This window comes from Lynx rufus, unplaced genomic scaffold (assembly GCF_022079265.1).
Source record: "Lynx rufus isolate CCGP_SWC_20201006 ecotype Redwood Valley unplaced genomic scaffold, mLynRuf1.p SCAF_16, whole genome shotgun sequence".
Taxonomy (NCBI): domain Eukaryota; kingdom Metazoa; phylum Chordata; class Mammalia; order Carnivora; family Felidae; genus Lynx; species Lynx rufus.
This window is the reverse complement of record NW_025814830.1, coordinates 50,917,768-50,932,151: the sequence shown is the minus strand read 5'-3', so window position 1 is coordinate 50,932,151 and position 14,384 is coordinate 50,917,768.

Here is a 14,384-nt window from a genome sequence, read left to right as displayed (position 1 = left end):
TCACCCTGTCAACTGGGGGTAACCAGAGTCACTTCACAGAGTGGTCGTGAGGAGTAAACATGAGAAGACTGCAGTGAGGCACTGACCACTGACCACGGGGCGTGGCACGTAGTAGGCGCTCAGTATATGCTGAGCCTCATGTCCCTTGTCGCTGCCGCCACCTGGTTTTCAGTGGCATCCTTGCCCACCGCAGGGATGATCTGCTTTGAGCCGACTTGCACATCAGAATCTAGGCTCTTCCCCTCTGCAGTCAGGGCCCCAGCCACCATGTCCACACGGGTCTGAGTTGATGGTTTCTCCCTGATGTCAGTGCTCACCTTGACGTGGCCCTGGTCTGTCTTCTGACTTCCTTTTCCTGCTCCGGCTCTTGAACCGACCCCCTCCCCCCCCATTCCAGTCCTTTTATTTCATGCTGCATGTCTTTAGTTTTATTGTTTTAACATTTAAATTCACTCTTACGTTTTTCAAAATATGGCAGACCTCTTCTTCAGCACTTTTCTAACACTTTAATATATTTATTATCTTTCAACACCTCTTTATTGAGGTATAACATAAAGTGCACTGATCTTGAGGGTACGGCTCAGTGAAGTGTCGCGTATGAGTACTCCTGTGCAATCGCCACCCGAATCAAGAGAAAGAACTTCTCCGGTGACCCAGACGCGTCTCCCCAAGGAAAGCACGGTCTCCTGTCTATCCCTATTGATTGGCTTTTCCCGTTCTTGAACCTCAGTGTCTGGCTTTTTTCACCCAATACAACATCTTTGAAATTCTTTCGTTTTGTTGCCTATAGCAAGGTGGGTTTTTGTTTTGTTTTGTTTATAACTGTGACTATACCACCATGTGAATATGCCACAATATATTTATCTATTTTCCCGTTGATGGCTGTTTGCATTGTTTCCAGTTTGGGGCTATTACCATAGAGCTGTTATGGACGTACCTAAACAGGTCTCGGGGTGGGCTGTGGACACTTGCCTCTCGTGTGGACATGCGCAGGTGTTGAATTGCTGAGTCATAGAGCCAGCTCAAGTTCGGCTTCAGTAAATACTGGCAGACGGTTTTCCAAAGTGGTCGCACCAAATGATACTCGCACCAGGCGTGCGTGAGCGTTCCAGCTGTTCTACATCCTTCTGTAATTGGTGGTGTTGGTCGTTTAATTATACCCATTCTGGTGGGTGTGTAGTGGTATGTGTAGGTTACGTATGTATGTTAATATATGCATATATGTATGTGTGTATTTATTTATTAAATGCATGTGTGTAAACACACTATTTAAGTGCTTATTAAGTAGTGCCTCATTTTTTTTTTAATTTTTTTTAACGTTTATTTATTTTTGAGACAGAGAGAGACAGAGCATGAACAGGGGAGGGGCAGAGAGAGAGAGGGAGACACAGAATCTGAAACAGGCTCCAGGCTCTGAGCTGTCAGCACAGAGCCCGACGCGGGGCTCGAACTCACAAACCGCAAGATCATGACCTGAACCGAAGTCGGACGCTCAACTGACCGAGCCACCCAGGCGCCCCGGTAGTGCCTCATTTTTAAAAATTCACTTCTCAAAGTGATTTTTAGGAGTTCTTTATCATATATATGGAAATGCACATTTCTTCTCCTTGTCTGCAGCTTGCCTTTCACTCTCTAAATGTCATCTCGGATGAACAGATCTTCTTAATTTTAATGAAGTGGAGTTTATTATTACCTCCTTTTATGGCTAGTGCTTTCTTTCATGGTCTTTTGGACACTCTTTGTGACCACTGTGATAACTTTCCTGTGCTTTCTTCTGGAAGCTTTTCTTGTTTTTTGTTTTTGTTTTTTTAATTTTTTAATGTTTATTTTTTGAGAGAAAGACAGAACATGAGTGGGGGAGGTGCAGAGAGAGGGGGAAGTACAGAATCCAAAGCAGGCTCCAGGTTTTGAGCTGTCAGCACAGAGCCCAACACGGGGCTCAAACTCATGAACCACGAGATCAGGACCTGAGCTGAAGTCGGACACTCAACCGACTGAGCCACCTAGGTGCCCCTTCTGGAAACTTTTCTGTTTCCCTTTCACATTTAGGTCTGTGATCCACCTTGGCCATATGCATTTTCTTAAATCCAGCTCACAATTCAGTTCTTCAGAGACTCATTTATTCATTCATGCTTTTTTTAAAAAATAATTTTTTAGGGGCGCCTGGGTGGCGCAGTCGGTTAAGCGTCCGACTTCAGCCAGGTCACGATCTCGCGGTCCGTGAGTTTGAGCCCCGCGTCAGGCTCTGGGCTGATGGCTCGGAGCCTGGAGCCTGTTTCCGATTCTGTGTCTCCTTCTCTCTCTGCCCCTCCCCCGTTCATGCTCTGTCTCTCTCTGTCCCAAAAATAAATAAAAAACGTTGAAAAAAAATTTAAAAAAATAAAAAATAATTTTTTAAAGGTTATTTATTTATCTTGGGAGAGAGACAGCAGGGGAGGCTCAGAGAGACAGAAAGAGAGAGGATCCCAAGCAGGCTCCATGCTGCCAGCGCAGAGCCCAGCTTGGGGCTCGAACTTACAAACCATGAGATCATGATCCGAACCGAAACCAAGAGTCAGACGCTCAACCACATGAGCCTCCCAGGACCCCCATTCATGCTCTTGATCACTCATTCATTTAACAGATTCTTTTAGTACCTACATTTGCCGGGCACTTGCGGGAGAAGGAAAGCAGTCAGGGTCAACATTTAAGGAACTGAGCGGCCAGGAGAGGAGAGGGGAAACTCGCACACATATAATAGCTAGAAAGTTAGTCATTCAGTTGGAAAATGTGACTATTCAAATAGACCCGCCAGAGTCATGTCTCTCTGAGCCTAGCAGATAGGCGCATTCCCTACCTGCCAGCGACCCTGTCTTCCTCATCCTTCATCGGCCCCTTATTTCCTCCAGGTAAAAGGCCAAGTCCCCATGCCTGGCATCTGAGGTGTCACGCTGTCTGCCCCTGCTTCCCCACCTTCATCTTCCAGATCCCCACCACCCTCATCCCAACCCCCCTGCACGCACCCACCTGGTTTCCTGGACAGAACAAGCTGTTCGTCCTGCCAGCTCTCTGCCTCTGCTTCTCCCTCCTGCCTGGGCGCCTTCTCACATGGCTCTGGTGCCCGAAAAACTGCTCGCCGTTTTAGCATCACCTCTGTGAAGCCTCTCTGGGCTTCCCTTCTCTCTCATTGTTGTGCCTTGAAATCTCCTTCCGGAGCCAGACCTCTGGGTTCAAACCCTGCTTCTGACCGCTTTCCAGCCCCGTGACCCTGGGCATGTTACTTAACCTGCCTACGCCTCACGTTCCCCACCGGGAACAATTGTGGTTCCTGCCTCATAGAGTTTTGTGCAGAAGAAATGGGATTATCCAGCTACAGTTGTTTAACACACTATCTGGCACATAGTAAGTGTTCAGTAAATGTTCACTTAAAACAGTCACACCCATCATAGTAACGACCTTTATCTGTTAGCATACCAGTCTTTTCACTAGACCTAAGGTTTCTGGAAATCAGAGATCACTTCCTTAATTTTGCCACAATTGCCCCTTCTACTTGTGCCCATTTGTGGAGGTCTTAGTACAGTTCCCTGTGCAGGGAGCTTTTTGTCTGTCACCCCAATGAACCTTTACAACAACCTACGAGGTAAGTATTAGGATCCCATGCTGCAGTTTAAAAAACCAAGGCTCAGAGAGGTAGAAACCCTGTCCCACATCCCCCAGCTGATTCACGGAAGAGCCAGGATTCTGACTCCCTGTGTGAGCCCTCATCACGCACCCCTGCCTCTCACTGCATGGCCGGTACTGACAGTCCAGTGAACATGTGATGAATAGAATTCACTCTAATAAACCCAGAACCTACCCACGTCTGTCAGAAAGGGACGTGGGTTTACGTGTGCTGCCCGAGTTCTGAACGTGGCCCTCACAGGCCAAGCAATCAGAGGCTCAGACCCTTGTGGCGAAACAGATAGCATCTAGAGCAGGCGACTTGGCTCTCAGCCTTTCCCTCTTGGGAAACAGGCATATTTCATCATTGATAATTTGTACTTTGTGACTGCAAGTTGTGCTAACTTGACACAATGCTGCCTTTCCAGAGGAACAGGTTGTCACTTTTCATGAAATTTGTCCTATTTAATGACACTTTTTGTTTGGTGTCTAATTACCTCCCATCTCTTCTATTGCTCTGTTATAGTACCAAGCTTTTAAAAATGTTGTGCCAAGAGTCTCGGAAAGATCCTTTTCAAGCAGATTCTGGAAGCTTGGCCTCTCCAGCTCAGTTGTAATTGTCTCGAGAGCAGGGAGCACGTACTATCTGTCTCTATCTCCCATAGCACCTGGCTTGGTGCATGCCGGGCATTCAATAAGTATTTGCCAGATTCATGATCTGTGTACTTACTTCATGCTGGATACCGGACAAGATCTCGGGAGGCAGCAAGAAGGAATCAGGTTCAGCTCTTGTCCTCCTCCAGTCCCATGCAGGAGGTAAATCTCAAAAATAAACAGCAAACATCCGATGTGCAAAGTGGTGTTTGTGGTGCGGAATGTAGCAGAACCCTGGGGTATACCCCTTTCCCAGAGCATCACTTGTATGCAAAGATTGCTGGGAAATTCTTTCATATTAAAAAAAGCAGGGGCATAATACAAAGTACACTGTAACACATGTAAGCATGTTAAGGTAAAACATAGATTTCGGGGTGCTCTGTCCTCCCATCTTCCTTCCGGGGGGGTATCTCCCCTCCCCTCTCGCCTTCAGGAGTATTTTGCTAGGTGATCATGGTGAACATTGCCATTGCATCAATAAGGTTTCCAATCAGGCTCTGCTCCGTCACTTTCTAGACTTTGAGCAAGTAACCTGAGCTCTCTGAACCTCAGTTTATTCATGATTTTCTAAAATGAGGCTTAGTGTTTTATATAAAGCTTTTGTTACATAAACAGTAGCTTTTGTGAATGTTGTGAGGAAGTGAATACTTATTGGATGGATGGCTGGACAGATAAACAGAGTAGGGAGCGAGCCAGTCTGTTGCCACATAACAAAAAAAGGCACATATTTTCCTTATCGTTAATACTATGCGATTCAACAGCATTCTGTACCCTTGAAGAACCTTCAAATTCACACAAAATCAGAGAAAGTAGAGTAGTCCCAAGTCTATCAAGGAGAACTACTGAGGCCTCAAGAAACACCCAGAGTCTTACAAAAAATGAGACTGGTCAACTTGAGATCTGAACCAGTGCCTAGTTCAGCACCTTTAACATAGTAGCTTGGGGACCTGTTAAGGGTTGGGGGGGGGGGGAAGGGGTCATGCCTCTCATCCCTGATCTGTGTACAGCCTGTTCACTTGAGCTGTGTGTTGTGAGTCCCAGGATCGCAGAGCCCTCCCAGCTGGGGCAGTGCAGAAGTTCTCCACTTTCCCTCCTAAGAAGCTGATAGAAGCAATGGGCTCTACTCTCCTTAAGAACATACAGACACACAGACGTTCATGTGCAGTTTCAGGAAGTTCATGGGCACCCCGAAGCCCCTCCACCATGCCCCCCCCCGCCCCCTAATCAGTGCTCAAGACCTTTCTACAGCCAACCTCTTGAGGCCAGCCAACCGCAGAAGTCGCAAACTCATTACCTCCAGGCCAGCTAGTAGAAACAGTATAACTCAATACAACAAACCTTGGTGACTTCAGCCAGTGTCAACTTACCCTTCCATCTCTACACCTTCTGAATTCTCAAAAGTTTATCTTCCAGTAAAATCCAAAGCCAAACCATTCACTGTCCTCCCAGACTTTCGCAAGTGTTGGCAGAGATAAGAATTGAGGTTATGTGTGTTTTAGAGATCAAAATTGCCAGTGTGTTAATGGAATGGGGTGGGGACCGTGAACAGGATAATACCTAGGTTGCCTGGAATCGATTGGCCTCACCACAGGCAATGCCTTCATTGTTATGAAAGCCATGATCAACCCTAAAAGATAAAGAACCAGACTCACAGCTGAGAGAAACTCGGTCAGGCCATCCAGGTCGTATGTTCACTCAACACTCAGGTACTGAACACCTGCGTGTGCCTAATACAGTTCTAGACCCCTAGGAGATGTGTGAGGCTACAACAGAAAAGTCCATGGGGCGCCTGGCTGGCTCAGTTGGTTAAGCATCTGACTCTCGATTTTGGCTCTGGTCATGATCTCAAGGTTCGTGAATTCGATCCCCACATTGGGCTCTGCTTGGGATTCTCTCTCTCTCTCCCTCGCTCTCTGCCCCTCCCCAGCTCGCACTCATGCTCGCACACACACTCTCTCTAAATAAATAAATAAACTTAACAAGAAAAACAAGGGCCGCCTGGGTGGCTCAGTTGGTTAAACATCCGACTTCAGCTCAGGTTGTGATCTCGCAGTTCTTGAGCTCAAGCCCCGCATTGGGCTCTTTGCTGACAGCTCAGAGCCTGGAGCCTGCTTCAGATTCTGTGTCTCCCTCTCTCTCTGCCCCTACCCCACTTGTGCTCTGTCTTTCTCTCTCTCAAAAATAAGTAAACATTACAAAAATATAAACAAAAACCCAAAAAAGTCCTTGCCCTGAAGTAATCCTTGAGCTTACATTCCAGTGAGGAGGATGGACAAATACCAATAACCCTAGTGAACACATAAATTTTACAGTATGCTAGAAGGCCAAACATGCTTCGGGGAAAACTATGTTAAACCATGTGATAAAGGGATGACGAGTGTGTGTGATGGAGGAGTTAACTGGCAGTTAACTTGGGGCCAGGAAAGCCACACCGAAGGTGAGATGTGAGTAGGACCTGAAGGCAAGGAGGCCAGATGTGCTGCTGTGGTCATTCCTGAAAGGACCCAGCCGAGGTGATGCCGATGGCACCACTGAGCATCTGATGTTCACATGGCCGGGATTTACTGAGTGCATTATGAGCCAGGTGCTTGGGGTGCACTGGATAATGGTCCCCAAAGATATCCAGGTCCTAATGCCTGGAACCTGTGAATGTCACCTAGATGGCAAAGGGACTGGGCAGATGTCATGAAGTTAAGGATTTTAGATAGCAAGGGTATCCTGAGTTATCTGGTGCAGTGTCATCATATGGGTCCTTATAAGAGGGAGGTACAGGGAGACTTTGACTACAGAAGGAGGAAAGCAGTGGGATGCTAAACCAGGGGGACAAAAGCGTGAGTCCCCGAGCCAGGGGATGAGGAAGCTGAAAGAGTCAAGGAAACAGACTCTCCCCTGCAGCTTCCAGAGGGGAGCTGTCCTTCTGCATGTTGATTTTATTTCTGTAAGACTCATTTTGGACTTCCGACCTCCAGAACTGTAGGAATAAGTCTGCGTCGTTTTACACCACCAGGTCTGTGGTGATATGTTCCAGCAGCCGTAGAAAACAGTGCTAATTCCGACAAGGATATGGTGATGAACCAAACCGACGAAAATGCCTGCCACGCGGACCACTGCCATTCTGTGCCAGGTGCTGTCCTGTGCCCGTGATGCGTGGTATCCCTTTAGTTGTCGCATAGATCCTAGGAGACGGCTGCTATTCGAACCCAAACCAAGTAACTCAGAGACCCTTTCTCTAAGCATCATAACCGTGTCCTGCCCGTGACCAATTAGGCTGTCAGTGTGCGGCAGCTATTGGGGGTCTGCTCATGTCATTTCTGATGCCACTGGCCAGCCGGGTGGATTGGATGACTCTGGGTGCCTGGGAGGCTGACCCCTTCTGTTCTCACCACAGCAGGAGAAGGTCTTGCCCAGAGAGAGGAGGAACATGCTTCGCTCAAGGGTTTATGAGTGGCATCCTCTGCCTGACTGGCCTGCACCAGCTCAGCTAATTCAGATTGTGGTGACTAAGTGGCAGGCACTTCTTCTGAGGACTTTAAGAACCTGGATTTATTTCATCCTCACGGTACCCTTATGAGGTACATACGTTCTGTTCTCCTCCTCATGTCACAGATGAGGAAACAGAGGCACAGAGAAGTTAAATAACTTAATAAAGGTCCCGAGACTTATCAGGAGGCAAGGTTCGGCCTCTCGACTGTTACATTAATACAACGGCTACAGTTTATTGAGCAGCTACTATGTGTCTGGCACTCTTCGTACGTGTCACAACAACCCTTCGAATGAGGTAAAAGTACTATCTCTATTTTATGGATGGTGAAACAGAGAGGATCAAAACCCAGGCAGTGAGCCTGGAGCCCCTGTGCTCATCATTGTCCTATTACTTGTATCTTCTTTGTCCCAGGCACTTTACTAAGCCCCAAAGGTGGAGAAGTGAGTAAGATTCAGGCAATAAAAGTAGTGGTCAAGAAGTCGGACTTCGGAGTCTCCGGAACCATCTGGGTGATCTTAGGCAAGTCACTTAACTGTTCTGAGACTCAGTTTTCTCATCCATAAAATGGGAATGGTACCAGGATCTACCTCCGGGGCATTATAAGGATTATATGAGACCCAGCACACGCAGTGCTTAGGCTCAGTGCTTGGCACAGCATGAGTTGTCAGTACGTGTCAGCTGTTGTTATACAGTTGTTGCTGTAATAAGAAAGCTCAGTTCCTGCCCTTACCTGAGAAGACCCATGAGTGATGTAGCCATCACTGTTCCTCCCATGTTCATCCCGACGGTAATTTAACAAACTCTGAACTAGGCTAAGTCTCTAGCTTGCTCAACCCAATGGCAGACTGAAGACAAAATGAGGGAACTCATGCTTCTCACTAGCTTCAAAGCCGCCCGCCATCTTTTTTTCCTCCTGGGATGGGCTAGGACCTCTAGGAAGACCCGTCACCCTCCGCCCTCCTGGAACACAGTGCATGTACTTAAAGAAAGAAAATACTGGAAAATCCCACCAGAGCATATGACTGTGAATTGAACACACATATGCTAGACTTACCTGGAAGTTTGCCAAGACCCAGTGATGAAGACGGAGGGAGGATATTAAGCCTCCAACACAGAGGAGCCATGGGAACCACCACTGACTGAGCCCTTCCATCTTGGCTTCCCTGTTTCTGAACCAAGGCCTCGCTGGGGTCACCGGAGAGCTGCCCTACAGCTCCTTCTTGCTGGCTGAAGGAAACATCTTCTACGGAATGATGGAAGAAAAGGAGACACATTTTTATTTCCTGCCTGTAAGATTTATCAACCCTAAAAAGTGACTTTGATGCTGGCACAACCAGATATCCATACACATCACACTGTCTGCGAAAATTAACTCAAAATGGATCATAGACCTAAATGTAAGTGCTAAAGCCATCAAATTCATAAAAGCAAACAGTAACATATCTTTGGGACCATGGGTTAAGTAATGATTTCTTGGATATGACATCAAAAGCAGAAGAAACAAGAAAAATTACATAAAGTAGACTTCATCAAAATCTTAAAACTTTTGTACTTCAAATGGCACCATCAAGAAAATAAAGACCACCCACAAAATGGGAGAAAACATTGCAAATCACATACTTGATAAGGGATTTACATCTATAATATATAAAGAACCCTCACAACTCAACAATAAAAAGACAAATACCCCAGTCTAAAAACGGGAAAAGATTTGAGTAGGTAGTTCACCAAAGAAGATATACAGATGGCCAATAAGCACATGGAAGGATGTCTAACATCATTAGTTATTAGGGAAATGCAAGTCAAAATCATAAGACGCCACATCATTGTATCCAGGATGGCTAACATAAAAACATCAGACCATAACAAATTAGGAAGGATGTGGATATACTGAAATGCTCATATATTTCTGGTGGAAAGTAAAACAGGGCAGTCACTTTGAAAAGCAGCTTGGCAGTTTCTCTAAATGTCAAATATACAGTTATCATATGACACGGCAGTTTTGCTCCTAGGAATATACATAAGAGGAATGAAAACATAGGTCCACATAGAAACTGGTCCATGAATGTTCGTTCACAGCAGCATTATTCATGACAACCAAAGAGAGTAAACAACCCAGATGTCTGTCACCTGATGCATGGATAGACAAAATGTGGTCTATTCATAGAAGGGAACATTATTCGGCCACAAAAGAAACGAAGTGTTGATTCATGCAATACAAACAAACGTGAAAACATTATGCTGAGTGAAAGAAGTCTGTCACAAAACCCTCATACACTGTGTGATGCAATTTATATGAAATGTCTGGAACAGGGAGATCGATGGAAATAGAAAGTAGACTTGTTGCCTAGAATTTGGGGTAGGGGTGTGGAAGGAAGAGTGATAGCTAATGGGGACAGGGTTCCTTTCATGGGGCAATGAAAATGTTCTAAAATTAGTGGTGATTGTTACACAGCACTGAATACACTAAAAACCATTGAGTTGTATACTTTCAATGAGTGAATTTTATGGTATATGGATTAGATCTCAAAAAAGTATTATTAAGAAGAATGACTCTCAGTCCCTGATTGTCCTTGAAGAGGCTACTGGAGATTTCTCCATTTCTTACCTCAGTACAGATGAATTGGGGATATGGCTGAAAACTTGTCTTTTCTGCCCACTTTCTACTCCAAAGTTCAAGTTTTTTTCTAAATTCTCCAACTTCTCTTCTGATTCCAGGCCTAAGCACAGGGCTGTTTCTTTATCTGGATTGCCCATTTCCCCTAGTTCCCTGCTGCCATCCTTCATATATCAGCCAAACCAGGGGTGGGTAGGGATTTCAAGGTAGCATTGGGTGTCCCCGGGGGTGTTCTATTTTCTTACCACCATTCCACTGAAGCGTGTTGGGTTGTTCCCTTTTCTAACCACCGTTCCACTGAAGTGTGTTGGTATGTTCCCCGAGGACAGTTCCCTGAGGACAGTTGCCAACATAGGCTTGGTTATCACTGAATGAATGAATAAATAAACGAATGAGTGAAGTGAATACATACCGGAAAAAGAACAAATGTCTATACAGAATGGAAAGGTACGGAGAAGATAGAACGGGGAAAAGGAAGAAGGGAGGATTTGGATGAAAGGTATATTACCATGTACCCCTTTTTCTCCTATTTGTTGAGAAATGTGGATTTCCCTACAGCCACTTTGACCATGCGAACCTCTCACATTCTATAATGGCTTCTCATTTTCCTGTGAATCAAACCAAAACCTTAGGCCTGTCAAAGGACACCCAAAACCTTGTTTCTCGACTCTTTGGCTCCAGAAATACCAAGTTGGGAACCTAGCCAAAGAAAACATCATTAACAAGCATTTGAATCCAGAGCGGGGAGAGGGTGAACTCTGGAAACATGTGCACAAAGTTACCGATCTGGCATGATTTCTAATAGTCAGAAATTGGAAACAACCTAAGTGTCCAGTGGTAGGATAGCATACATCATGCCATGTCCCAGAGATGAAATAATGTGCTCCCATTAGAAGAATTTAGTAGTTTGGGGCGCCTGGCTGGCTCAGTAGGTTAAGCATCTGACACTGGATTTCAGCTCAGGCCATCATGGTTCTGAGCTGCCAGGGGGAGCCTGCTTGGGATTCTCTCCTTCCCTCTCTGTTCCTCCCCCGCTTGCGAGCACATGATCTCTCTCTCTCTCTCTCTCTCTCAAATAAATGAACTTAAAAAAACCAGAATTTAGTAGTTTGAGAAAGTACTTGAATCATATGTTAAATGAAAGAAGCAGGTGATAATATATATATTAATTATATTATTATATTTATTATTTATATTTATATTTATTTATATATTTATTTTTATATTTATATTTATAATATAAATATTTTATATTTATAGTTATATTTATTATTATATTTATAATTATATTAATTATATTAATTATATTATTAATATATATAATATATATAATATATATTATGTATATATATAATATATATATAAACTGGTAGGTAGGTTATAAACTAACTGCTACTATATAATTTGTGTACAAAACTATTTTAACTTTTTTTAACGTTTATTTATTTTTGAGAGACAGAGAGAGCCAGAGTGCGAGCAGGGGAGGGGCAGAGAGAGACAGGGGGACACGGAATCAGAAGTAGGCTCCAGGCTCCGAGCTGTCAGCACAGAGCCTGATGTGGGGCTCGAACTCACGAACGGCGAGATCATGACCTGAGCCGAAGTTGGAAGTTTAACTGACTGGGCCACCCAGGCACCCCTGTACCAAAATATTTTATTTAATTAATTTTTTTAAATGTTTATTTTTGAGACAGAGCATGAGTAGGGGAGGGGCAGAGAGAGAGAGGGAGACATAGAATCCGAAGCAGGCTCCAGGCTCTGAGCTGTCAGCACAGAGCCTGGCATGGGTCTCGAACTCACAAACCATGAGATCGTGACCTGGAAGTCAGATGCTTGATCGACTGAGCCACCCAGGTGCCCCTGCACAAAAATATTTTAAGTATTGAAAAACAAAACCACAGCAGAATGATTTCAGGGGTTTTCCTTTGACAGTGGGACTATGGGTGTTCTTCTCATTCCTTCTTCAATGTAACCAGGTGTTCCACGATGGACACATGTGACTTTTATAACCAGAGAAAAATATTCACCTAATTCTCCCACTCTTTCAACTGCTCTTTTTTGGGGAATTCACTCTCTGAGTGCTTTGTTCACCCATCTCCTACTCTTTTCCGGCGCACACCCTCCGCCTGCAAGGACAGCTGTCTGCCACGAGCTCCCTCCAAACACTCCGCTCCTGAAGGCTCCGGGAAGCCTTGCATGAGCACCAAGAGGAAAGAAGGCTGGCCCATCCCCACCTTGCCCAAACATGGTGCCTCCACGTCTCTCTCTGCTCGCCTTGTCCAAGAAAATCCTCAGCCTCTTTGCTGGTGCTTGCCCTCAAGAGACTGTTTCCGGATGTGCCCCAACAGCTGGTACAGCCGACTGTTTGTGCGTCTGCACCTGGCGGCTGAGCTAAACGCCTAGAAGGAAGTTGAGGTAGAGGCCACAGGCCTCATGAGCGTTGGACGATGAGGAAGGTGGTAATGACTCTTCTGCATGTCCTGATTTGCCAAGGGGAAGACTTCTCTTGGCCATTTAAAAACCACCCAAACAGTCTTTGAACAACTTAAGAAGTGATCAAAGGTGTTTGTGCTTAACCTGGACCAGCAACCCTTCCTAATGGCGTCAGCCCCACGCTGGGGAACTTTGGTTGGGAGGAAATGAGTGTGAACCAGTAACGCGGATGTAGCACGAAAGCACGAAGATTTCTCATGAGTGGATTCGTCCAAGTATACACCCAGCTTATTCCTGAATTGGAATCAAAGTAGAAAAACCTTTGAAGGAAAAAGTCAGTGGGTCTGCAAACATCTGAGGGCTTACCCAGTACCCGACACATCTCAGGGCACTTGTGAAATGCTGTGGCTTTATCAAAGCAACAAACAAATCTGAGTGATTGATTGTTCCTGTAAAACTTCCTGGTCATGCGTTACACCCACATGAAGCATAACAAGGAAGGCTCAGAGGATAAGACGGACCGCCTTGTGGCGCCTTCAAGAAAGGCGCGTGCATCTTAGCTCCTGTGACATTTTGAGCTAATTACCCTGGCCTGTGTATGAAACACAATGGAGTTAAGGGTCAAGATAAATCGGGTATCCTGCCACTGACCTGTAATGTTTTTGAAACTGGGGGAAAAAAGATTTGGTGCGCCAGCCTTCCTCATCAGTCTGGTATCTCACCTGTCATCTTGAACAAGGTAAACAAACCACGGACATATTTTTCTTCCCTGCAGAACTGCACCCTTTTTCGTGAGTAGGTCCGGATACTGTTTGGCAATTGGCATTGAGCAGAGTGGGGGTGGGGAAGCACTTTTTAATTCCACCCTCTTCTCAAATATGTGAAGTAGAATAATGAGTAGGTGAGTGCCACATCTGTCGACTCTTTTCCGTTCGTGCCATCTGAATGCAGACCTCAGTCGTACTGGTCTCAGGCCACCATGGCTGGCATTTCCTCCCAGCCCATCTCATGAAGGCTGGAGGTGCTGGGATCTCCAAAGGAAGCGTAGATGGTCTTCATTCTGCCATCTCCAGGGGTCACGTTTCTGTTTAATGGGATCCATGAGCTGAGGGTGAAATGGAAACACTGGGGTGGTGGAGGGGATCTGAGGAACCAACAGGGAAAGAGAGAGAGGAGGGGATCAGGGATGGCAGGGCAGGAACCTGTGTGTCGTCGTTGGGGTCCATGTGAACTGTAGGCAGGAGAGGGTTAAGGAGCTGGAGAACATTAGGAAAATATCCGTTTCTTGTTGGTACATTATCGACCAACAATCTGTGTGTTGAAGGAATTCACTCGTGCAATCACCCAACCAATATTTATTATTGAGAGCCTGTGAGGCACCGGGCAGTGTTCTAGGTGCCGAGGATACAGTAGTGAACAAAACACACCCAACGTAGAACAATGTGGATGAATCTGCAAGCAATTCTGTGGAGAAGAGTCAATCTCCAACAGTTAATACTGGTGATTCCATTGATATAGCAGTTTTCAAATGATAAAATTTTAGAAATGGTGGTTGCC